At 38.9% G+C, this 27,380-nt stretch overlaps 1 protein-coding gene and 1 pseudogene across 1 annotated transcript in view; one reads left to right on the plus strand and one right to left on the minus strand.

The window, feature by feature from the left end:
* Positions 1 to 27,380, minus strand: part of JMJD1C (jumonji domain containing 1C) — a 330,340-nt gene that overhangs the window by 285,954 nt on the left and 17,006 nt on the right. The window lies entirely within an intron of this gene.
* On the plus strand, positions 10,940 to 11,524 carry LOC129555194 (large ribosomal subunit protein uL11 pseudogene; annotated as a pseudogene).

Here is a 27,380-nt window from a genome sequence, read left to right on the forward strand (position 1 = left end):
AATTTTGTAGGCAACATCCTGTAAACGGACCCCTAGGAACCCACTACTGCTGCTGCTAAGTCACTTCAGTCGTGTCTGACTCTGTGTGACCCCACAGACATCAGCCTACCAGGCTCCCCCGTCCCTGGGATTCTCCAGGCAAGAACACTGGAGTGGTTGCCATTTCCTTCTCCAATGAGTGAAAGTGAAGTCGCTCAGTCGTGTATGACCGCAGCCTACCAGGCTCCTCCAACCATGGGATTTTCCAGGCAAGAGTACTGGAGTGGGCTGCCATTGCCTTCTCCGAAGAACCCCCAAGACATGTAGAATGCTGTCCTTTTAAGTGTTCCGAAAAGCATGCAAATCAAAGTCAAAACGTTTCAAATGCAGAAACAAAGTTTTTCAGATGGTCATATATCTTCATTAGCATTTTCAATCCAAACATCTTATGTAGTTACAACTATATTCCAGATACTAGTCTATGAATCGCTTGACGACAATTAGTACCTAGGGTTTAACAACAACAAAAACAATAAACTACTAATTTGTGGATATTTTGCTTATGGAAAAACTTGAAATTCTTTTTTTTTTTTTTAATGTAAAATGAAAAGGCCTTAATGGATTTTGTTGTTTGCTGGCATCTTTTGCTTTGTTTCAGGCAGTACAGTTGACCCTTGAACAAAATGAAACTGAACTGTGGAGTCACTTACACACAGGCTTTTTCAGAAGTGACTTAGCAGCAGCAGCAGCAGCAACCATAGTACTACTACACCATCCAGTTGAATCCACAAATGCAGAACCTCTGACTCCAAGGCAAGGACCAAATGCAAAGTACTTCAGATCTTCTGCTGTACTACAGGTCAGCATCCCTAACCCCCAAGTTGTTAAAAAAAAATTCAATTGTATTTACATTATTTTTGCCAGCAAATCATAAGTGTAAACATAATCAAATCAAATAAAAAAATGTAAAGTGTAACACAGAATAAAAACAAATGTAAAGCCAAATCTGAAACCTTAAAATATTTATTTGTTCAATTAAATTCCCTTACATTCTTTACTTTCATAAAGATAGTCAGAAAATGTCAATATTGGTAAATGTAAAGAGTTATATTAACAGTACTAAAATTATAAGTTACAGCACTTCATTATATCAGTCCTGGGAGTTCACTGGAAGGACTGATGTTGAAGCTGAAACTCCAATACTTTGGCCACCTGATACAAAGAGCTGACTCATTTGAAAAGACCCTGATGCTGGGAAAGATTAAGGGCAGGAGGAGAAGGGGATGACAGAGGATGAGATGTGTGGATGGCATCATCAACTCAATGGATATGGATCTGGGTGGACTCCAGGAGTTGGTGATGGACAGGAAGGCCTGGTGTGCTGCGGTTCATGGGGTCGCAAAGAGTCGGACACGACTCAGTTCACAAACTGAACCGAACTTCATTATATAGACAAAGACAGTAACAGAGAAGTATTTAAAACAAGTTTACAGAAGCTGAAAATTTAGAAATATAGACTACAGCTTTTTACTCTTTCCATTCCCAAATCCAAATGTGTTTATAAATATATCCATACACATATATGTATCAATTCAGGCAAATTTCCTACATCCAAATGCATTGTTGGATTATTTGGTTTTTTAAAAAGCCACAAAAATTTATTGGTTTATTATTTTTAAAAAATTGACTTATAAAGCAAGATAATGGATTCATTACAATATGGGCCATAGTTACCCACTTATCAATAATTAATAGTTCATCAACTTTTGTTTCAAAACAGTCAACTAGTTATTAACTTCTTACTTTTTGACTCAGTTTAATTATAGAAAGGGCCAATTAGCTGCTCTAATATATACCACTATCCTGGGTCACTACATGTGTCTGTTTTAAACATCAGAGATAAAACAGATAAAAAAGTTCAGTGCATACACAGATGGTCCCCAACTCAAGAATGGTTCGATCTAGGATTTTCTGACTTTAGGACAGTGTGAAAACAATATGTATTCAGTAGAAATCTTATTTTGAATTCTGAATTGTAATCTTTTCCCAGGGTAAGAGCAGTACAATACTCCCTCCTGATGCTGGGCCTTGGCAGGAAGCTGCAGCTTCTAGCCAAGCCAGGCAACAAACACAAAGGTTAACAGGTGATGTACACTTAAAACCTTTCTATACTCATAGAACCATTCTGCTTTCCACTTTCAGTACAGGATTCAATAAATTACATGAGATATGCAACACCTTATTATAAAATATGCTATGTGTTAGATGACTTTGTCCAGGCTTATGAAAGTATTCTAAGCATGGTGAATTTAGGTAAACTTAGGCTAGGATGTTCAGTAGATCAGTTGTTTTAAATGCATCTTCAACTTAGTATATTTTCAACTTCTGATGGTGATGGGTTCATCTAGAAGTTATCCCACTGTAAGAGGAAGAAGATCTATATCTTGTAATAATATTAGCCACCATTTTTGGAACAGTTATGTTAGACACTGTGCTAAGCACTTTATACAAGTAATCTCATTTTATTCAGTTCATTTTTTTTAGCCTCGCCTCAAGGCATATGGAATATTAGTTCCCTAGCCACCAGCGGTGAAAGTGCGGAATCTTAACCACTGGACCACTAGGGAAGTCCCATGATTTTAAGATGAAGAAGATGTGGTTTACAGAAGTTTATTTGCCTAAGATTACACATTAAGGAACTGGTATTCAAAACCACTTTGTTAAGTCCAAGCCCCTGTATTACACTAAAAAGTAAGTTAAAAGAAACAGGAAAGTCAGTTACCAAACTATTTCATCCTTATTTAACACAGATTATCCATAATAGATTTGCTTATTTTACACTTATTATGTGTCTCACATCCTGCAAGGTTCTGGAGATAGGGCCTCTATCCTTTAAGAAGTTCAGTCTAAGAAAGATGTACAATAGAAATGCCTTGCTTGGTTTAATATTTAAAAAGTACTACTGGAATGGCATACAAGGTAAGTTTAGTGCATTTTAACAAAAAATTTCAAATCCATTATAACTTGGAAGTTTTTATTTATTGTCAAAGGTAAAGACTGGATTGGGTTACGAAGTCTTAGACTCATACAAGTATATCCAAGAACTGTGGAAGCCAATGAAGAAAGTCAACAATTTCAAGTGAATTCCGCAAATGAAATACTAAGAACAGAATGGAACATAAATTTATGTAAAAAAAAAAATTTATGTTACCATAAAGTGAAGTCGCTCAGTCGTGTCCGACTCTTTGCAACCCCATGGACTGTAGCCTACCAGGCTCCTCCATCTATGGGATTTTCCAGGCAAGAATACTGGAGTGGGTTGCCATTTCCTTCTCCAGGAGATCTTCCCAACCCAGGGATTGAACCCGGGTCTCCCGCATTGTAGGCAGATGCTTTACCATCTGATGTTTATTATTAAATCTTAAATAATTTTTTTTTGACCGCAACATGCTGGAGCTTAGTTCCCTGACCAGGGATGGAAACCCGTGCCTTCTGCATTGGAAGCAGCGTCTTAACTACTGAACCACCAAAAATGTCCCAAACCGCTTATTTCAGTATTTCCTTAAGCACTTATTTAAACTGAATTTTCAATCACATTTACAATAACAACAAAGTAACTCAAATGTCACTTCCTCAAGGAAGCCATCTGATCCCAAGATTACCAAACCACCAAATATGGATTTTCAAAACTTTTCCCATTTGTCTTAGCACTCATCACAACTGTATATGTAACATTTATTGTGTAAATGATTGTTTTATATTTGTCTCCCCTAGTAAACCGTAAGTTCCATAAAAGCAAGGACAGTTTATCTTGTTCATAATAATACTCCCGGCATCCAAGACTTGTGCATATTAAATACTCAGTACATGTTACTGAATTAATGAATAGCAATATATATATATACTATATACCTTTTTCTATTAATAAATCCAACCCATCTAAAAGAACTTACAATCTCTAAATTGAAAGCCATAATCATAAATAAGAGTTCATGTTCCTTCTACAGGGTTATTCATCACCTTCATAACAATGTCTTACATACATTATCTCATTTCATCATGGAGGTATAATGCAAAGCCTTCATAAAACTTGAGCTTCACCAGAAAAGCACGGTGGTTCCTGGGGATAATTTCTAAAGAGACACAGAGAAAGAGTTATAATTCACCAGAAGAGCTCACATTGTTACTAAAGTACCAATTTAATGCAAATCCCAAAATGATCCTATAAGTAATATATGCAAAACACCAGCCTATTCTTAGTATTTCAAAGAGAACAGTCTCAAATAATGTCTTTGACAGAGCCAACATATCGATATAACTTTGTCTTCTTGATGCTATGTGGACGGAGCAAGAGGGAGAGAGAAGAAATGAAGGTAAGAAGATAGGAAAGAAGGAGAAAACGAGAAATCTCTGCTGGGCCTCCACGTTTGTTACCTGGTTTCTAATTTATATTCTGGATGCACAGGACGTACCACTTCTTTTCAATATTTTTCTATTAAAAATAAGACTATATCTGATTTTAAATGATAATTTTTTTTTAATTTAGGAAGAATGAACGTAATAGCACTGAAACTATCTAACCCACTGAATGAGGGACTCTAAGAAGAGCACACAGCAGGTCTCCCCGGGCGTCCCACAGCACCTTCCTGTGCGCTCATCACCCGCTCACAAACGCGTCCACTGTTAACCACCGTTAAAATATGCTGGACGCAGTCTGTACTCTGCGCCTTCAACTTGACACTAGCTTCTTAACAGGTTACATTCCTAAAGGGTTATATATGTGTCCTCACAAGCCTCTACTATGCCACAAGTAAGTAGGGGCAAAACTGAAAGTCCCAAAGAACGTCTGTTTACATCCGTGAAACTTAGTTAAGTAAGACAGTATCTACGCTTGTGTTTGAAGCTATAAATGAGGAAAACTCAAAGTAAAACCTAAGCTAAAAAGTAATAACGACTCAAAAATCTCAGCATGCTAACTATATTCCACTGATGTTCCTTTCCAGATAAAGGTTTATGATCAAGAACATACAGTTTTGAGGCACATTTCTTAAATTAATGGCATTTGGCTTCAAAGAAACAAAACCAAAACAAACAAACAGTGAAACATGGGAAATTTGCAGTCATTTCTTTCTTTGGCATATTCTAGAAAAGCCACATGATTACATATAATGGGATTTATATGTAACGCTACATAACATAAACATGCGGTAAAAATAAATTACTCCATATAAAGGAAAGCATTGTCTTCTCCCTCCATGTGTGCTTCACTATTACAGATAATTTATTTATTCAATTAAAGAGTGTATAAAATAGTGCTCCAATTCTAAGGCCGATGTTCAAAGAAGCTCAGTATTTGGGGGCCCCTAGATCATTTTCTTTATAAATCACAACTGACACACATAAAAAAGAGACCTCAAGAAAACTTTAACTACAGACTTAAAATTCAAATCAACATCCCCAAAACATTCTGCTACTCCAGGGCACATTTTGATATTACCTACAATTAAATCGTCAAAAGAAATATTCAGAAAGCTAACCAACTTCTCTTTTCACCAAGTATGCAAACACTAAGGTTAAAACTGGTCAATCCCCATGCCACAGAGCCATTTACAAATGGCTATTTTGTACATCAAATGTACAAATACGAAATTAGTAGCCACACACGTGTGTGTGCTCAGTTGTGTCAGACTCTTTGTGACACCTTGGACTGTAACCTGCCAGGCTCCTCTGTCCATGGACTTTTCCAGGCAAGAATAATGGAGTGGGTTGCCATTTCCTACTCCAGGGGATTTTCTCAACCCAGGGATTGAACCCACATCTCCCGCATTGGCAGGTGGATTCGTTGCCATTGAGCCACCAGGGAAGCAGTCACATACATAGTGTAATGAAGGAGCAAATGCCCAGGAAGTCTATGTTACTACTATTGTTAACTACTGTACACTTTTGGCAAACCCCTCTGCTTTTCTAAGAACTGTACAGAAAAAGTAGAGGCTAACACCATCAACTAAGTTTCTAAAATTTTCTTCTAAGGCTTCTGAATAATCCAGCAAGTAGCCAAGTACACTCTTCTGATACACGGTAGGTTCAAACCTGAAAAATATTAAAGGAGAAATGTGCTAAGTTGCTTCAGTCACACCTGACTCTTTTCAACCCTATGGACTGTAGCCTGCCAGGCTCCTCTGTCCATGTGATTCTCCAGGCAAGAATACTGGAGTGGGTTGCCACTGTCTTCTCCAAGCGATCTTCCCAACCCAGGGACTGAACCTGTGTCTCTCTTGTTTTCTGCATTGGCAGATGGGTTCTTTACCACTAGTACAATCTGGGAAGCCCTTAAAAGATTGATAGAATGTAATAATCTTGCTTAGGAAAACAAATGTTTTTAGCCTGAAAGTTTCTCTCTCAAAGATCTCATAGAAGACACACATATTAACCATTAATACATGCAAACTAATAATACAGACCAAAAAATTTCCCAATTGAACAGCTTTAAACCCTTGTAAAAATGCTTCCTTCCTCTTCTCTCCAAATTTGCCCTTAAAAATTATCATATTAAAATAATCTAGCAGAACTAACTTCAAATGGAGAAATTTTTAAGAGACATTCTGTATTACAAATAATCTTCATATTAGAAACCTTTACTTTGCATGCCTTTATATTCTTCTTTGTTAAAAATCCATTTTTCAATTATTCTAATTACAAAAATTATATGAAAATCATTACTTTTACAAATGTAAAAGCTCCATTTCCTTTTACAGCTAAATGTACATGGATGTTTCTTTCCCCACTTGCACTTTTTGATATTCACTAGTTTAAAATTTTTATACAAATAAGCCAAAATCTTTGCTTCAACCTTAAGCCATCCTCAGAAAATACGTAAGTATTCTTCCGTACTTTCTTCTCATGGTTTTATGATTCAAACTTTTATAATTCCCTCAAATTAGAAGGGAAGGAAAGGAAGTCATCCTGGCCCCAAACAACAGAGGTCAACCATTATCAGGGGAAAAGCGTGATTACTGAGGAGAGAAAAACAAAGGGCCTGTCTAAAACTAACACTGGTCTAGATGAAAACTAAGGTCTGTTGCCCACCACCACAAGGTTAAACAGTTCCCAGGGCTCGAGCCTACCACAAGGCAAACAAGCTCCCAGTAATACGCAATGCCACTCTACTAAAAGAGAAGGAACAAGAGAGCACAGAGAGAACCTCTGACCCTTAGGTGTACAAGTAAGGCTTAGGATAAAGGTGGAGGAAAAACACTGAGTTAAACTATTCAGCAAGTCAACTCTCACCTTAAGGATGAAGTAAAGACAGAAGTATTTACAGCTGACAGTACACTGAAGGTAACCAAAGCAACAACAAAAAACCCATAAATCATCAACTTCAGACAAGACTGATTCAACTCCGATACTAACAATTTAATAGAACAAGAGTCATGCCTACTTCTTGGCATAAATACTATATACTTCAGTCTCTATCATCATGCAAATGATAGCTGGCATTTGATCGAAAAGTGTAGGCCTAGCCATGGGGGTGGTTTCCTTGGTCACCAAGGTAATGCATGCATGCTGGGTTATCATTACCTTTTTTATAATTTATACAAATACACCCATCCAAGTTCGTTCATTGTACTATTCCTTCAAATAAAGTAATTTCCTACCCTCCTTCCAAAAAAACTCTATGTTACACAAAATCTGAAGAGCAAGCAAATCATGTAAGTCATATGTTGGAATTATCAGCCAAGGAATTAAAAGTAATTATGAATAATGACAAAGGCTCAAACAGAGCAGAAAAATAATATGCATAATAGATGGCAATTCAGAGACAGAAAGTACAAGAGTTGAACAGAAATGCTGAGTCAAACTGAAATGCTGAAAACAAAAACTATACTGAAAATAATTTTAAGTTCTTTGGTAGGTTCAGACTTAACAGAGCTAAGAAAAGAATCAATAACCTTGAAGACAGGTCACAAGAAATTACCAATGCTAAAACTAACCAGGAACTAAAAAAAAAAAAGAGTGGGAGAAAAAAATCTACACAAATAGGAGGGAAAGTTTCAAATTCATTTTATGAACTTGAGGTCCTGCAAACCAACATCTGACAAAGAAATTACAATAAAAGAAAACTCATTATCCCTCCGGAGAAGGCAATGGCAAGCCACTCCAGTACTCTTGCCTAGAAAATCCCATGGACGGAGGAGCCTGGTGGGCTGCAGTCCATGGGGTCGCTACGAGTCAGACATGACTGAGCGACTTCACTTTCCCTTTTCACTTTCACACACTGGAGAAGGAAATGGCAACCCACTCCAGTGTTCTTGCCTGGAGAATCCCAGGGACAGGGGAGCCTGATGGGCTGCCGTCTATGGGGTCACACAGAGTCGGACACGACTGAAGTGACTTAGCAGCAGCAGCAGCAGCATTATCCCTCATATATGCAAAAATCCTCAAAAAAATAACAGCTAATCAAATTCAGTAACTAATAAAAAGGATAACACACCACAACCAGAGATAAATACAGGTTTATCCCAAGAATGCAACCTGACTCAGCATTAGGAGATCAATCAGCATAATTCACCAGTCAACAGACTAAAGAAGAAAAACATGACAGCACCAACAAATGCAAAAAATATGCATTTGAGAAAACCCAACTCTCATTCCTGAAAAAATTCTCAGCCAATCAGGGGTAGAAGGGCACGTACACAACCTGATAAAATGCACCTACTATAAAATTATTGCTAACATCATATTTAAGAGTAAAAGACTACATGGTTTCTTCCAAAGAGTCAGAAAAAGGAAAGGAAATCCGCTGGCACCACTCCTATTCAATATAACATACTTAAAGACTTAGAAAGTGCAATAAGACAAGAAAAAAGAAATAAAAGGCATACAGATTGAAAGGGAAGAAATAAGCCTGCCTCTATTTGCAAATGCCATGACTGTCTACCAGTACCATTTAGAATAACACCTAAAAAGATTAAGATACGTATAAATGTAATAAAATAGGTACAACCTCTTCATGCTGAAAACTACAAAGTATTGATGAATGAAAGAATACCTCAATAAGTGAAATGATATACCATACACATTTATTAAAGACTCAATTCTCCCCAAGTTGATCTATAAATTCAATGTAATCACAATGAAAATATCAGCATGTATTTTTGATTTTCAGAATCAATGAGTTGATACTAAACTCAATAAGGTAAAGGAACTAAAACAACCAAATTTTTTTCAAAACAGTTTTGAAAGGAAAAAATAAGATTTATAGTATCTTATCTCAGGACTATACTATAAAACTCCATTAATAAACTCCGCATGACATGAGCAAGAGTAAACAAATGAACTGAACAAAATGAAGAGTCCAAAAACAGACTCATATGTACATAGTTAACTGGTTTCAAAGGTAGAAAAGTAGTTCAATGGAGAAAGGACAATCCCTTTAACAAACAGGGTTAGAAAAATTAGACGTTCATACACACACACATAAAAAAACAACTCTTCATCCATCATACCATATACTAAAATTAATAAAATTAATTCAAAATGAACTATAAACCTAAAATATCTGAAAATTGAAAAATCTTTAATAATAAAACAGATAATTTTCACATTGATTTAGGCTAAGATTTCTTAAAATCCATAAGATTCAAAATTAAACGCTAGTGAAATTAAAAATTCCTAAGGTCATATACTAGGAGAAATTATCTACAAGCCACACATCTGATAAATGACTGGTATCCAGAAAATTCTGAGAACTCTCAAAACTTGATTTAAAAACAAAACAAAACTTACTGAGCAAAAAATTTGAAGAGATACTTTATCAAGTAAGATATACAAATGGCAAATAAGTACATGAAGACACTCAAAATCACTAGTTATTAGGGAAATGTAAAGAAAAACTATACTGACATACTATTACACATCTATTAAGATGGTTAAAATTAAAAGAAAATGAAAACGGGCAATACCAAATATTGAGGAAGATGAGGAGCAATTATAACTTTCATCCAGTAATAACTGGGAGGAATAATACAAAATGGTACAACCACTTTCCAAACTTGTTTGGTAGTTTCTTTTAAAGTTAAACTTTTCATATAATTCAGCTATCACTTGGGTATTTGTGAAATAAAAATCTATGTTCACATAAAAATCTGTTCTCAGATGTTTATAGCAGTTTTATTTGTAATTGCCAAAAGCTAGAAACTACCAGCTCAGTGAAGAAACTTTGCGAAGCCACTTAGCAGAGTATATGAAATAATATGAATGAATCTCTGCAGTTCAGGGTCCCCAAGGCATCTACAGGTTCAACGATTCACTAGACTTATGGGAACCTGGAATGTTAGGTCCATGAATCAAGGCAAACTGGAAGTGGTCAAACAGGAGATGGCAAGAGTGAATGTCGACATTTTAGGAATCAGCGAACTAAAATGGGCTGGAATGGGTGAACTGAAATCAGATGACCATTATATTTACTACTGTGGGCAAGAATCCCTTAGAAGAAATGGAGTAGCCATGACAGTCAACAAAAAGTCCAAAATGCAGTCGTTGTATGCAATCTTAAAAGCGACAGAATGATCTCTGTTTCCAAGGCAAACCATTCAATATCACAGTAATCCAAGTCTACGACCCAAACAGTAACGCTGAAGAAGCCGAAGTTGAACAGTTCTATGAAGACCTACAAGACGTTCAGAACTAACACCCAAAAAGATGTTCTTTTCATTACAGGGGACTGGAATGCAAAAGTAGGAAGTCAAGAAATACCTGGAGTAACATGAAAATTTGGCCTTGGAGTACAGAATAAAGCAGGACAAAGGTTAACAGAGTTTTGCCAAGATAAGTAAGCTTTCCTCAGTGATCAGTGCAAAGAAACAGAGGAAAACAATAGAATGGGAAACAACAGAATGGTCATAGCAAACACCCTCTTCCAACAACACAAGAGAAGACTCTGCTTTTGGCTTAGAGGCAGCTAAGGTGCAACTTTCTTCAGTTGTCCCGAATCCGGGTTCATCCAACACCAGCCACCTCCACCATGCTGCCTAAGTTCGACCCCAACAAGATCAAAGTCATATACCTGAGGTGCACCGGTGGGGAAGTCAGTGCCACGTCTGCCCTGGCCCCCAAGATCGGCCCCCTGGGTCTGTCGCTAAAAAAGGTCAGTGATGACATCACCAAGGCACCTGGTGACTGGAAGGGTCTGAGGATTACAGTGAAACCGACCATTCAGAACAGACAAGCACAGACTGAGGTGGTACCTTCTGCCTCTGCCCTGATCATCAAAGTCCTCAAGGAACCACCAAGAGACAGAAAGAAGCAGAAAAACATTAAGAACAGTGGAAACATCACTTTGGATGAAATTGTCAACAATGGCCAGGAGACGCAGCATCAGTCTCCAGCTAGAGAACTTTCTGGGACCATTAAAGAGATCCTGAGGACATCCCAGTCTGTAGGGTGCAATACTGATGGCTGCCACCCTCATGACATCATTGACGACATCAACAGTGGTGCAGTGGAGTGCCAGTTAGTTAAGAATGGCAAAGGAAAAAGAAAATAAAGGATTATTTGATAACCAAAAGAAAAAACAAAGAAGACTCTGTACATGGACATCACCAGATGGTCAATACTGAAATCAGATTGATTAGAGCTCTATACAGTCAGCAAAAACAAGACCAGGATCTGACTGTGGCTCAGATCATGAACTCCACAGCCAAATTCAGACTTAAAGTGAAGGAAGTAGGGAAAACCACTAGACCATTCAGGGGTATGATCTAAATCAAATCCCTCACAACTATATAGTGGAAATGACAAAGAGATTCAAGGGATTAAATCTGATAAGAGTGCCTGAAAAACTACGGACAGAGGCTTGTTACACTGTATAGGAGGCAGTGATCAAGACCATCCCTAAGAAAAAGAAAGGCAAAATGGTTGTCTGAGGAGACCTTACAAACAGCTACGAAAAGAAGAGAAGGGAAAGGCAAAGGAGAAAAGGAAAGATACACCCATTTGAATGCAGAGTTCCAAAGAATAGCAAGGAGAGATAAGAAAGCTTTCCTCAGTGATCAATGCATAGAAATAGAGGAAAATGATAGAATGGGACAGATTAGAGATCTCTTCAGGAAATTTAGAGATAACAAGGGAACATTTCGTGCAAAGATGGGCTCAATAAAGGAAAGAAATGATATGCACCTAACAGAAGCAGAAAATATTAAGAAGAGGTGGCAAGAATACACAGAAAAACTATACAAAAAAGATTTTCATGACCCAGATAAGAATGATGGTGTGACCACTTACATAGAGCCAGACATCCTGGAATGTGAAATCAAGTGTGCCTTAGGAAGCATCAGTACGAACAAAGCTATTGGAAGTGATGGAATTCCAGCAGAGCTATTTCAAATTCTAAAAGATGATGCTGTGAAAGTGCTGCACTCAATATGCCAGAAAATTTGGAAAACTCAGCAGTGGCCACAGTACAGAAAAAGGTCAATTTTCATTCCAATCCCAAAGAAAGGGAATGCCAAAGAATGCTCAAACTACCGCACAATTGCACTCATCTCACACGCTAGTAAAGTCATGCTCAAAATCCTTCAAGGCAGGCTTCAGCAATACGTGAACCATGAACTTCCAGGTGTTCACGCTGGATTTAGAAAAGGCAGAGGAACCAAAGATCAAACTACCAACATCCTTTGGATAATCAAAAAAGCAAGAGCGTTACAGAAAAACATCTTCTTCTGCTTTACCGACTATGCCAAAGCCTTTGACTCTGTGGATCACAACAAACCATGGAAAATTCTGAAAGAGATGGGAATACCAGAACACCTCACCTGCCTCCTGAGAAATTTGTACGCAGGTCAAGAAACAACAGTTAGAACTGGACGTGGAAGAACAGACTGGTTCCAAATCAGGAAAGGAGTACATCAAGGCTGTATATTGTCACCCTGCTTATTGAACTTATATGTGGAGTACATCATGAGAAATGCCGGACTGAATGACGCCCAAGCTGGAATCAAGATTGCCAGGAGAAATATCAATAACCTCAGATATGCAGATGACACCACCCTTATGGCACAAAGTGAAGAAGAACTAAAGAGCCTCTTGATGAAAGGGAAAAAGGAGACTGAAAAAGTTGGCTTGAACTCAACATTCAGAAAACTAAGATCATGGCATCTGGTCCCGTCACTTCATGGCAAACAGATGGGGAAACAGTGGAAACTGTTTTGGGGGGCTGCAAAATCACTGCAGATGGTGATTGCAGCCATGAAATTAAAAGACACATGCTCCTTGGAAGAAAAATTATGACCAACCTAGACAGAATATTAAAAAGCAGAGACGTTACTTTGCCAACAAAGGTCTGTCTGGTCTAAGGTATGGTTTTTCCAGTAGTCAGGTATGGATATGAGAGTTGGACTACAAAGAAAGCTGAGTGCAGAAGAATTGATGCTTTTGAACTGTGGTGTTGGAGAAGACTCTTGAGAGTCCCTTGGACTGCAAGGAGATCCAACCAGTCCATCTTAAAGGAAATCAGTCCTGAATATTCATTGGAAGGACTGATGCTGAAGCTGAAACTCCAATACTTGGGCCACCTGATGCGAAGAATTGAGTCACTGGAAAAGACCCTTATGCTGGGCAAGACTGAAGCGGGAGGAGAAGGGGACGACAGAGGATGAGATGGTTTGATGGCATCAATGGACATGAGTCTGAGTATATTCTGGGAGTTGGTGATGGACAGGGAGGCCTGGCGTGCTGTAGTCCATGGGGTCACAAAGAGTTGGACGTGACTGACTGACCGATCTGAACTGAACTGAGAGTTGTAAAACTCAAACAAGACATTTTACTCAGGGTCATAGTTTAATATAGCAAAGGATACAAATGAAAATCATTAAAGCAAAGAGGGGCATAAGGCAGAGTGCAGGGGACACCAAGCTTTCAGCGGTCCCCACCCAGTGGAGTTGGGTTCACAGCACTTATTTCTCCCAAGAGCTTATGATAATATGTATGAATTCGAGCAATCAGGTAAGTTCACCTGAGGTACAATGTCCAGCATTTTTATCTGAGGTCTGAAACATAGGTAGGGCTAACTATCTGCATGGCTAACCTAGTCTCCAGCTCCTCTACAGGTTAAGCTGATACCACACACAGCCACACTGTCAGGATAAGCAACCTACGGTGGTCAAAGGCCCCCAGGTAAACAAAGACACCCTTATTAAGCAGGACATTCCAGGACTTAAAGGTTACCTCCCAGGAGCAGGACAAGGTCAACCCCTAGGCAGCTTTGGGTACAAGTGAGCTATTTTTACTCAAAATACCTCTGACATCAAATCTGTAAGTTCTTTCCCTCACACCAACTAATTTTCCAACTCTCCAGACACCAATTAGGTGTCCTAGAATTCATTTCAATTCTGACATTAACTACTCAAGTCAGCATTAGACTCCCCCAGGCTTTGCGGCTCAGTCTCACAAGACAGCCCTCACTTCAAATGCCAATTCCAAGTATTGGGTCCCCGGGTTACCCATATTTCTGTTCAGCTTGGCTACAAGGTCAAAGGGGCTCCCATAAACTCCACCCCCATTCAGGGGCATTAAATTGTTAGAATGGTTCACAAAATTGCAGAGACAACAGTACTTACTTACCAGCTTATTATAAAGGATACAAGCAGTCAGATGAAAAGGCACAGAGGGCAAGGTCCAGCGGGTGCTGAGCACAGGCGCTTCTGTCTCCACAGTCTGCGCGCCACCTTATCAGCAAGTGAACATGTTTCTCGAAGCTGATGCCCTCTGAACCCCACAGTTTAAAGGTCTTTATGTAGGCTCTACTATCAATTAGTAGAAGTGATTAATTAAATCATGGGCCACTGATAACTGAACTTAATCTCCAAATCCTCTCCCTCCTTGGAGGTCCAGGGATAGAACTGAAAGTTCTAACCTCTAATCACATTGTTGGTTCCTCTGACAACTAGCCCCCAACCTGAAGCTATCAAGGGCCCAAGAGTGCATAAAGTCAGGCATGGTTAAAAAAAACTTATTATGAGTATGTTCCTTTCAAGAGTTTTTAGGAATTCTAGAGCAGGAACCAGGGACAAAGACAAAACATGTATTTTTATTATGCCTCAGGAATGCTATTCCTTTACTATCCAACCTCAGATGCATCATACTAACTGAAAACAACCAAACCCAAAAGGCTCTGAAGTGTAGGATTCCATTTACACAACATTCTTGAAGATGCAAAACTACAGGGACAGGAAACAGACAGGTAATTGTAAAGGTCTAGGATGGGGTGGAAGGCTGGTCTTATCAATGTCACAAGATAAGAGTTTACACCTTTATTGTGATGGTGGTTACACATATACATGTGCTTACCAAAATTCTGAGAACTATACACAGAGAACAATGACTTTTAATGTCTGTGAACTGTACCTTGACTAACCTAAGACAATCAGTACTACAGTCACCTAAGACAACTCCATTCTTTAAAAGTGGCAGATAATAAATATTATGTAAATAATAAAACAAATGTTTTGCCTAAGTGGAAAGCAATAGAGAGTTGTTTCTCTGCTCTATGAGTTCCATATAAAATTAATTTCTGCACACAGCCAAAGGGAAACATTTTGATTCATCGGCTGGTAGGATTATGGGTGACTATACTGTTGTGCTTCAAGCTCCATTAATATTGTCTGCGTAATAGTAAATCAGTTTTTTAAATTTTTTATGGTAGGTGACAGTGTAACACTGGTAGGCAAAATTCTACTATGACCCTCAAGGACTCATGTTCTTGTACAATCACCTCTCCCCTGAGTGTGGGTAGGACTTGCAACTTACTTTTAACCAATGAAATATAGCAAAGGTGATAGAATATCACTCCCACAATTATGTTGTTGTAAATGACAAAGGTGAAAATACTTTTCAGATATAATTCCGTTCCGTTCCGTCGCTCAGTCGTGTTCGACTCTTTGCGACCCCGTGGACTGTAGCCTACCAGGCTTCTCCGTCCATGGGATTCTCCAGGCAAGAATACTGGAGTGGGTTACCGTTTCCTTCTCCAGGGGATCTTCCCGACCCAGGGATCGAACCTGGGTCTCCCGCATTGGAGGCAGACGCTTTAACCTCTGAGCCACTTAAGGTCCCTAATTGGTGGCTTTAAATTAATCAAAAGGGAGATTTTTCCCAGGTTGGCCTACCTGATAAGGTAAGCCCTTTAAAAGAGGGTCCAGACATCAAAGACTTTCTTGCCAGCCATGAAAATGCAAGTTGACCTGTATTCTACAGGTGGAAGGAAATTAATTCAGCCAATGAATATGTGGATGTGGAAGAACATCCAGAGCCTCAGTGATATCTTAGCCCTAGTCAACCCTTCTGATCTGCAGTCTCGTCAGTCTCTGAGCAGAGGACTTGGCTTAAACTTTTCCCAGACTCCTGATCATGGAAACTGTTGATAATGTATCTGTTATTTTAAGCTGCTGTGGCAATTTATTATACAGAAATAGAAAACTGGGCTTCTCTGGAGACCCAGGTTCAATCCCTGGGTCTGGAAGGTCCCCTGGAGAAGGGAATAGCTACCCACTCCAGTATTCTGGCCTGAAGAATTCCATGGACAGAGTCCAAAAGGCTACAGTCCATGGAGTTAAGAGAGTTAGACACGACTGAGCAAGCAACACACACTAACAGAAAAGCAATCCAGTAATTAAAATTCTTTTCTGAAGAATCTTGGCTTTAACCATGGGTCATCTTGAATTAGAGGAAATGTCCTATTCTTGGTAGGCATCAATTTTCTCCAAAGAATGTGAACCTTAACACAAGCTTCACTGAACAATGGTTCAGATTTAATCCATAACACAGAGGATCTGTATTTCAGTGAGTGGCCAGGAAATAAAATCTCAGTTCACTGCTGCTCAATACCTGGGGAAAGCTTCACACAAAACAGTGTTTTTATGGAGAACTACCTACAGATGCTTCATATAATCCATTAGTTACTCTAAAACTTGGGAGACAGGGGTTATTATCAAAATCTCTAAGGAAATAGATGACTATGGTCTTTTAAACATTTAAGACATTTTGACATTTTAAGAAATACTTATTTTGGAAACAAACCATAGAAAACAAAATTCAGTCAAATTTTTTTGGCCAACAGAAAGTTATGACCAACCTAGACAGCATATTAAAAAGCAGAGACATTACTTTGCCAACGAAGGTCCATCTAGTCAAGGCTATGGTTTTTCCAGTGGTCATGTATGGATGTGAGAGTTGGACTGTGAAGAAAGCTGATCGCCAAAGAATTGATGCTTTTGAACTGTGGTGTTGGAGAAGACTCTTGAGAGTCCCTTGGACTGCAAGGAGATCCAACCAGTCCATTCTAAAGGAGATCAATCCTGGGTGTTCACTGGAAGGACTGATGCTAAAGCTGAAACTCCAATACTTTGGCCACCTCATGCGATGAGTTGACTCACTGGAAAAGACTCTGATGCTGGGAAAGGTTGGGGGCGGGAGGAGAAGGGGACGACAGAGGATGAGATGGCTGGATGGCATCACCAACTCTGTGGACATGAGTTTGGGTAAACTCCGGGAGTTGGTGATGGACAGGGAGGCCTGGTGTGCTGTGATTCATGGGGTCACAGAGAGTCGGACACGACTGAGCAACTGAACTAAACTGAACAGCTATAAGGAAATTTCTCTTTTATCTGTTATACTAACTAATCTGCAACAGAGGGTTAGCGGAAAAAATCATCACAGAAATGGAAGAAAGGAACAATCAAGATGGGAAGATCTCTAATGGATTCTACTGGGGAATGAGGTTCTTAGAATTTATCATATTGGCTCCCCACAAAGCTGATTTCACTGGAATTAATCATGGATGGGATTCCACTGGCCATTTTGTGGAATGGTATAAAAAACTGATTTCATTTCTTGAAGCGATGTGGTTTAAAATGTTTTTCATACTACATTACAGTGTCCTCAAGAACACTGTCAAGGAAAACTTTGTGTTCTTAATAAATATTAGGAAGAGTTGCGCTTTTTCCCAGCAGCTGCTTTGTTTTTACTGTATGGTGGCGGTGGTTTGGTCACTAAGTCGTGTCTGACTCTTTACGACTTCATGGACAGTAGCCTGCCAGGTTGCCTTGTCCATGGGATTTCCCAGGCAAGAATTATGGAGTGGGTTGCCATTTCCTTTTCCAGGAGATCTTCCTGATTGAGGGATTGAACCTGAGTCTCCTACACTGCAGGCAGATTCTTTACCAACTGAGCTACCAGGGAAGCCCATTTTACTGTGTGGTGGTGGTGGTTTAGTTGCTAAGTCATGTCAGATTCTTGCGACCCCATGGACTGTAGCCTGCCAGGCTCCTCTGTCCATGGGATTCTCAAGGCAAGAATACTTGAGTGGGTTGCAATTTCCTTCTCTAATAGATGCTATTAATTATGTTACTGACCTAGTTTTCTATGTTGGCTGCTAGAAATCTTTATGCTACACAAATTTTAGGCTAATTCTTTTCAAGCTTTGGTTCTGAAAATTTCCAAATGTATATGTAAGTAAGGAGATAACTGTAGAATGAATGGTCATGCAAGTTAACAATACTGCATTTCTCTTTCCTCCCATTTATTTTTCTTTGGGGTGGAAGGGCTTGGAGGACTTTAGAGTAAATCACAGATACCATGTCTTTTCACCTATACATAGTAAAGAATATCACCATCAGTTAAAGACTTTTCTTTAAAGTCTGACACTATAATTCCATTAACTCATCTGACAAAACTAGCAATAATTTCTCAGTATTTTCTAATACATAGTTCAGGTTCAAATTTCAATCCTCTTTCAAGGGGAACTTTTACTACTTGTTTGTCTAAACCAGGAAAGAAACAAGAACCACACACTGTATCTGACTGATACATCTCTTCAAATCTCATTTACTCTGTAACAAGTCATTTGTCCTGTAGAATTTCTCATATTCTAAATTTAGGTGACTATTTCCTTATAGCATTAAAGTTTCCCTCCATTTCCCCACGGAGCAGGCAATGGCGCCCCACTCCAGTACTCCAGCCTGGAAAATCCCATGGGCGGAGGAGCCTGGTAGGCTATAGTCCATGTGGTCACGAAGAGTCAGACACGGCTGAGCGACTTCACTTTTACTTTTCACTTTCCTGCATTGGAGAAGGAAATGGCAACCCACTCCAGTGTTCTTGCCTGGAGAATCCCAGGGACGGGGGAGCCTGGTGGGCTGCCGTCTATGGGGTCTCACAGAGTTGGACACAACTGACGCGACTTAGCAGCAGCAGCAGCCATTTCCCCATATTTCCTGTAAACTGTGGTGAGATCTAGTTACATGATTCATTTTCAAATATTTGGCAAGAACACTATAGGTGATACATGCACTTGCCTAATATATCACATTAGAACACGCATAAAATCTGGCTGTCCCACTTATAAAGTGATGTTCAAATTGATTATTACATTCAAGTGTTGCCAGCCTGATTTACCCAGTGACCATTCTCCGTTATTTACTCAGGGGTTGCCCAAAGGTGATATGCTAATACTATCATTTATCCCATCTGCATTTATTATCTGGAATTCTTCTAATAAGGAGTTTCCTTAAATAACTATGTGGTTACCATGAAACTCAGTTTACACAGGAAAAACAATAGAAATTCTTGATTCTTTCCATTAACAATTTCTCAGAAAATGAACTGGTAATCTAGCACCTTCCAAAGCTATGATATCTATTTTTACGATCAATTTCTTCTTGTCTCTCTCACTAACTTCTAAGTTGTGTTATCTTGCTCAATTCTATAGAAATAAACATAGTGCTGATACAGTCAGAATCCTTTGAACCCACTCCTGAATGCAAACAGTTTACTGAAGTGCTGTAAACTACTAATGCTGAAAAAGTGCACTGAGTAATTTTAACCAAAATGAGGCCACTTTCACAAACTGACGACTTGAACAATGACAGCAGTGCAGGGAGCAACAAGAAAACCAAAGTAATATTTTGCAGGAAGGGTGCCTTAGACTTTTTTTTAAAATTCAGAACAACATTCCTCCTCAATCCCCTAGAGACTTTTTCAGAACCTTCTGCATATCTTTGGTATAGAGCATGGATATACAGCCACCCCTTTTTCCATGGAGGACTGATTCCAGAACCCCACAGATACCAAACTCCAAAAATACTCAAGTCAAATCCCTCATAGAAAGTGTCATCATATTTGAATATAACCTATATGCATCCTGCCATATACTTTAAGTCATGTCTAGAATACTTATAACCCCTAATACAATGCAAATGCTATAAAAGTAGTTGCCACTGCAGCATATTCAAATTTTGTTTTGGGGAACTTTCCGGAATTTTTTTTTTCTGAGTATTTTTGACCCTAGGTTGGTTGAATCCATGGATGCGGAACGTGTGGCTACAAAAGGCAGACAGTATATACAGAATCCACGTGAATACTCTAGGTATACTGTAGATGGAAGAATTATAAAGGCAACATAATAAAAAAATTCAGTTCAGTTCAGTCGCTCAGTCATGTGCGACTCTTTGCAACCCCATGAACTGCAGCACACCAGGCTTCCCTATCCACCACAATCTCCCAGAGCTTGCTTCATGTCTATCAAGTCAGTGATGCCATCCAACCATCTCATCCTCTGTCATCCCCTTCTCCTCCAGCCCTCAATCTTTCCCAGCATCAGGGTCTTTTCTAATCAGTCAGTTCTTCACATCAGGTAGCCAAAGTATTGGAGTCTCAGCTTCAGCACCAGTCCTACCAATGAATATTTAGGACTGATTTCCTTTAGGATGGATGGGTTTGATCTCCTTGCAATCCAAGGGACTGTCAAGAGTCTTCTCCGACATCACAGTTCAAAAGCATCAATTCTTCGGTGCTCAGCTTTCTTTACGGTCCAACTTTCACATTCATACATGACAACTGGAAAAACCATAGCTTTAACTATACAGACCTTTGTCAGCAAAGAAATGTCTCTGCTTTTGAAAATGCACTCAAGCAATAAAGTCATAGGTGAGAAAAGCTGCTTCCCTACAATTACCTTCTGACAGTTAAAAATCATCCTGTGATTCCAAATCACAGGGTATCTATACCTCACTTAACTAAAAAGAAAAGCAGAAATGTACATGATATATGTAACTAAGGATAACACAGCAAGTGTTATAAAGCAGTATAATTAACTCCCTCTAGAACACCAGAGTAAGTGATTGTTTCTGCAACAGTTTAAAATGCTTCCCAGAGGAATTCTACAATATATACAAAGAACTTATACTGATACTTCCCAAACTCTTTCTAACAATTGAAGAGAGGGGAACACATTCTATGAAGCCACCAAAGGTATTCTAGGAAGCCTCCATCACCCTCAAATGAAAATCAAAGACACTATCAAATAAGAAAATTACAGGCCAATATCTCTGATGAATATAGATGCAAAAATCTTCAACAAAATATAGCAAACCAAATCCAACAACACATAAAAAAGATTAGATACAATGACCAAGCTGGATTCATTCCAGGGTCACAAGGATGATTCAACATACACAAATTAATCAATGTGATACACCACATCAACAAAAGAAAAGACAAAAACCACTTGATCATCACAATAGATGTAGAAAAAGCATTTGATAAATTCAACATCCATTCATGAGAAAGACTCTTACCAAAGTGGGTGTAGAGGGAACATATCTCAACATAATAAAAGGTATTCACACAAACTTACAGTCAACATAATACTCAACAGTAAGAAGTTGAAAGCCTTCCCACCAAAATCTGCAATAAGACAAAGATACTCACTCTCACCACTTCTATTCAACAGAGTATTAAAGTCCTGTGTGTGTGTATGTGTGCACACACGCGCTCCGTCATGTCTGACTCTGTGGCCCCATGGACTGTAGCTTGCCAGTCTCCTCTGTCCATGGAATTTTCCAGGCAAGAATACTGGATCAGGTTGCCATTTCCTTCTTCAGAGGATCTTCCCAACCCAGGAATAGAACTTGTTTCTCCTGCACTGGCAGGCGAATTCTTTACCACTGACTCCCTTGTGAAGCCAAATAGTATCGGTGGCTTCAAGTAAATATAAAAAATGGAAAGCTTGGGAGAACCTGTCACATTTGAAGAAATGAGAGAAATTCAGTGCAGTATGACTGAAGGTCAGAACACTTAATGGCACTGGGGTGTTTGGGGACAGAGAAGAAATGAAGTGGTGAGAGCTGAGGGTGGATGTGTTAGCAGGGAACTGAGTCACTAGGTAGAGAAAACTGCAATTACTCTTTTCCTTAACTTCTCCATGTCCGTCTTTTCTGTTACCTTTCTCATCTGTTTCACTATTACTGTTCCTCTTCTTCTCCAAATTTTTCTTTTAATAGTTCAGTCACTTCTTTGCAGGGGTGGGGTAGGTCAGACTACACAGCATGTGGAATGTTAGTTCCCCCATCAGGGATTAAACCCGTGTCCCTGTCCCCTGCATTTGAAGTGGGAAGTCTTACCCACTGGACCACCTGAAGTCCTACAACTATTTTTAATTAATGACTCTTTCCTCCATTCCACTTAATCTGATTCAAAATAATTTCATACTGCGCTTCAATATTTATATGTAATCTTTTAATATGAGATAGTATTCACTTAACACATTATACAAAGACCTGAAACTTCATTTTTTAATAAGAAGGAATCTGTACCAATCCTCTTGACCCTCCCTTTTCTTGTATAATGACTCTCACATTGTACTCAACCTGGTTGTGGACTGTCTAGTAAGAAAAGGAGAGGCTCCCCTTTTTTCCTCTTCTTTTTCTAGGAAAATGAAAAGGATATCCACCGAGGAAGGTGGCTATCAATATGTGCGTGTGCTAAGTCACTTCAGTCATGTCTGACTCTTTGCCGCCCCATGGACTGTAGTCCGCCAGGCTCCCGTGTCCATGGGATTCTCCAGGCAAGAGTACTGGAGTGGGTTGCCATGTCCTCCTCCAGGGGGTCTTCCTAACCCAAGGGATCAAACCTGCATCTCTTATATCTCCTATACTGGCAGGCGGGTTCTTCACCACTAGCGCTACCTGGATATCAATATAAATACTGCCAAAGCCTATCCATACTGGAGAGGCTTCCCTCCCTCCCCTCCCCCAGCTTTTTTTTAACTGGGTCTGAAAATTTGCTTTGGAGTACACAATTTAAATTTATGCCTTGGTATTGTTGTATTTCACACTATCATCACAGAATCTTCCATGGTTGTTTTCGACAGCAACTTAGAGCTACAATCCTCCTCGGCGGAAAAAACAGGTTTGGGCTCCAGACTCTTTCCAGACAAATAAGGCAACTTTCAGAGAGCTTTCTAAGCAGCTGAATCAGAGAGCTGCCACAACACGCCCTTTGAGAGTCCCCAAAGGAAGTTTTCTTGCCAACTTCAGAAACAGCTATGTGTCACCACAAAAGAGAATTCATTCTAAACTAAAGAAGAAAAAAAAAAAAAACAAAAACAACCCAACTTAGCAGAAATTCCTTGCCCTAATAGAGATTTTATTTTTAAATAATACGTGAAGTAATCATTACTTTTTCTTTAAAGGCAAGCTTAATTTCCAAATAAAAAAGTTGCTTCTAATACCAAGTCTGACGACGTTAATCAAGAAGCGAGGTTTTCATCTACAATAGCAAGTTAAAAGATCATTTTTAACACTAATTAGTAAATAAAAATAAGCATTTAAAATGTAAGAAAAAGCAAAACAAATTACACTTTTATACGCCAAGGTCGAAGTGGTTAAGTCCAAAATCTGGGGGTGGAAGTATCTAAACAATTAAAAATAACTCGGACAAGTAACTCGCCACAGTACTGCCTGAATAACCCCGATATTAAAGTCTTCACTTTGTTTTAAAACTGTGTGATTCTAACTAAAATATAAGTCTAGAAAACAGCTGCATCTTCGAGAGCAGTGTCAGATAAAAGTATTAGCTTTCTTATTTAAAGGAGGAAAAAAGGACCATGACTTAAAATTGTATGGATTTATCTTTGAATTTCTCTCCCTTCTTTTCTTTACTTATTCTTTCCTTATCTTCTTTATTCAACACCATTGATAATTTAAGAAAGTTCTCTGGGTATGGTAACCTGATAAAATTATACATTTATAACAGGAAAATTTAAATAATATTAAAATCTAGACTGATATCTATGTAGGACTCAGAATATTTTTAAGTAGAAGGAAACAAAACATAATTTCAGAAAGTACAAATTATTTAAATTAAAAGAATACATTCAACAGCACCTAAAAGGAAAAAGCATAAATGGTCTGCTTTCACACATAAATTGACTTATGGTTTATCCATCAATACTTTGGCCACCTGATGAGAAGAGGTGACCCATTGGAAAAGACCATGATGCTGAGAAAGACTGAAGGCAAAAGGAGAAGAGGGTGGCAGAGGATGAGATGGTTAGATAGCATCACTGACTCAATGGACATGAATTTGAGCAAACTCTGTAACCAGTCCATCCTAAAGGAGATAAGTCCTGGGTGTTCATTGGAAGGACTGATGTTGAAGCTGAAACTCCAATGCTTTGGCCACCTGATGTGAAAAGCTGACTCATTTGAAAAGACCCTGATGCTGGGAAAGATTGAGAACAGGTGGGAAAGGGGACGACAGAGGACGAAATGGCTGGATGGCATCACCGACTCAATTGACATGAGTTTGGGTAAACTCCAGGAGTTGGTGATGGACAGGGAGCCCTGGCGTGCTGTGGTTCGTGGGGTCGCAAAGAGTCTGACACAACTGAGCGACTGAACTGAACTGAGAGATCGTGAAGGACAGGGAAGCCTGAGGCGCTGCAGTCCATGGGGTCTGAAAGACTGAACAATAACATTTTCATGGATCACACAAGTGGCCACCATAAATGGAGGTAATAATGTTAAACAAGAATAGAAAGAGTCTGATAGAATTAGAAGTCTCCCAAACTACTTTAGAAATGTTCTTTTTCTAACCCATATCTCCAAATCACATTTCAAAAAAAGAAAAGAGAGAGAAATGTGACATCAGGAAGTTTTCTCTTCCTGCAAGTGATCAGAATCAGGGTATGTGATTTCTTGGTGGTCTGACTTTCAATTACTTTTCAAAATACAGATAATTATTAATCCACAGTAAAAAACTACAAAGCTCCATTATAAAAAATAAATTTCTAGGTTCCAAAAGTGAAAATATATTAAATTTAATATATTAAATATATTAAATTTTAACTCCATACTTTCAAAAGGTAAACATATTTAGATTAACTTCCTGATATTCTGGGCAATTATCAACACAATATGATACTAAAATAAATTAAAATAATTTAGTTTCAAAAGACACACTATTGTGGGTGTGAAGAAATTGTCACTAGCCTCCCATTGGTAAAAGCTGTGAACTGCTATCAACTTTTCTGATGACAATTTGGCAGCATCTACAACAACATTTAATATATATCTACTCTTAAACACTGGAGAAGGAAATGGCAACTCACTCCAGTATTCTTGCCTGGAGAATCCCAGGGACGGGGGAGCCTGGTGGGGTGCCGTCTATGGGGTCGCACAGAGTCGGACACGACTGAAGCGACTTAGCAGCAGCAGCACTCTTAAACACAGGGCTTACCTGGTGGCTCAGATGGTAAAGAATCTGCCTGCTATGCAGGAGATCCAGGTTTGATCCCTGAGTCAGAAAGATCCCCCGGAGAGGGAATGGTTACCCACTCCAGTATTCTTGCCTGGAAAACTCCATGGACAGAGGAGCCTGACGAACTATAGTCCGTGAGTCTGGAAATGAGTTGGACATGACTGAGAGACTAACATACACACTTTCGTAAACATGGCCATTTCCCTTCTAGGAATTTTGTCTTATTAAAATACATGGTCAAATGCACGAGAGTAAACACACAGTAATGCGTCCTGTAGTAATGTTATTGACAGAGAAAACCTTAAGAAGCAAAATATATACTGATGTGTTATAAATATATAGATGAAGAAACAGAGGCTCACACTGGTGTAAAGATACAGGCATACCACATATATATTCTAAACAGTTTCCAAAACTATAGTACCTTTACTTCACTTCATCCCTCTAAGCTGAGATAAAATGTCATTGCCTTGAGGAAGACTTCCTAGAGACCCATTTTCCTTCTATGTGAAGTGACCTCCTATGAACTTTTATACCAAAAGCCCAACATATTTTAGTACTTATAACATCCTAAAGGAAATCAGTCCTGAGTATTCATTGAAAGGACTGATGTTGAAGCTGAAACACCAATACTTTGGTCACCTGATGCGAAGAACTGACTCATTGGAAAAGACCCTGATGCTGGGAAAAATTGAGGGCAGGAGGAGAAGGTGATAACAGAGGATGAGATGGTTAGATGACATCATCGACTCAATGGACATGAGTTTGAGTGAACTCTGGGAGTTGGTGATGGACAGGGAGGCCTGGCGTCCTGCAGTCCACGGGGTTGCAAAGAGTCAAACACAACTGAGCAACTGAACTGAACACCATGCTTTAATTATTTACAAAGCAGGGACTATGTTTTATATCTGTTTATCTAAATGCCAAGCACAGTGCCTAGGTATTAGAGAACAAAAACAGAAACTCATTTCCTGGAATTGTTCACTAAAAAACCAAGTAGCAGTGAGAACCAAGCGCTCAGACTATAGTCTCCAAATATCAAGTTTCTTTGAACAAATGCCTGATTCCAGGACATTTATATGATTCCGGAGTGTCCTATCATTCCAAAAAGCAAAGAGGCAATCAAGGGCAACTAAGGTCATGTCAGGAAAACATAAGAGCCAACTTGAAGAGTCTTTCACCAGCCAATCTGAATATCTGTTAGAGAGCAATGGGCTAAAACATTAAATATTTGTAAATCCACAAATTCATCAAAGGATACTAAAATTAACTTAACTCATCATCATTGGAGGAGCCTAAGAAACCAACTCGTTAGCTTGAAAACTGATAAGGGGAAAAAATTGAACATTTATCCTTCCTTTTTTATTAAACTTCATTTTGGGGTAACAAATAGTTGACAAGGAAAATTTCTCTACTCAAATAATTTTAATCATTAAATATGAGAAAGTTTTAATTAAAAAGAGAGTATCACCATTTTGCAATTCTTAATGAATTAGCAGATCTATACAATAGCCATCAACGGCCACCAACAGACATTATGCGCCCCTTAATGGAAACATGCAACAAAATTTACGAGGTAGCCGAGCCAAAAAACTCAAACCTCTAACCACCAGTCTGTAGGAAATGCAGGGGCACAGGAACAAGTTAAATGCTATCACAGGTATGCAACTAGTCAAATCAAGACTGAGGGAAACTCTACAGGATAAACAACCTAATTTCTTCAACAAACTTGGACCTTTATTAGGGGCTGTCATGAGGGGATGGGACTGGCCAAAAGACTACATAGAAGAGGGAGTCTTCTCTTACCT

This window comes from Moschus berezovskii, chromosome 12, assembly GCF_049115385.1.
Source record: "Moschus berezovskii isolate FMDL1 chromosome 12, NW_MosBer_1.0, whole genome shotgun sequence".
In the NCBI taxonomy this organism is placed as follows: Eukaryota; Metazoa; Chordata; class Mammalia; order Artiodactyla; family Moschidae; genus Moschus; species Moschus berezovskii.